The sequence below is a fragment of the Rhinopithecus bieti genome, unplaced genomic scaffold, assembly GCF_001698545.2.
Source record: "Rhinopithecus bieti isolate Rb0 unplaced genomic scaffold, ASM169854v2 scaffold_13349, whole genome shotgun sequence".
Lineage (NCBI taxonomy): Eukaryota > Metazoa > Chordata > Mammalia > Primates > Cercopithecidae > Rhinopithecus > Rhinopithecus bieti.
The window spans coordinates 2,941,643-2,941,889 of NW_016807772.1; positions in this window are offsets into that span (position 1 = coordinate 2,941,643).

Consider the following 247-nt stretch of genomic DNA (forward strand, 5'->3'; position numbering starts at 1 on the left):
AAAAAAGAAGGCCGGGCGCGGTGGTTCACGCCTGTAATTCCAGCACTTTGGGAGGCCGAGGTGGGCGGATCACAAGGTCAGGAAATCGAGACCATCCTGGCTAATACAGTGAAACCCCGTCTCTACTGAAAATACAAAAGAAAGTTAGCTGGGCGTGGTGGCAGGCGCCTGTAGTTCCAGCTACTCGGGAGGCTGAGGCAGGAGAACGGCGTGAACCCGGAAGGCGGAGCTTGCAGTGAGCCGAGGT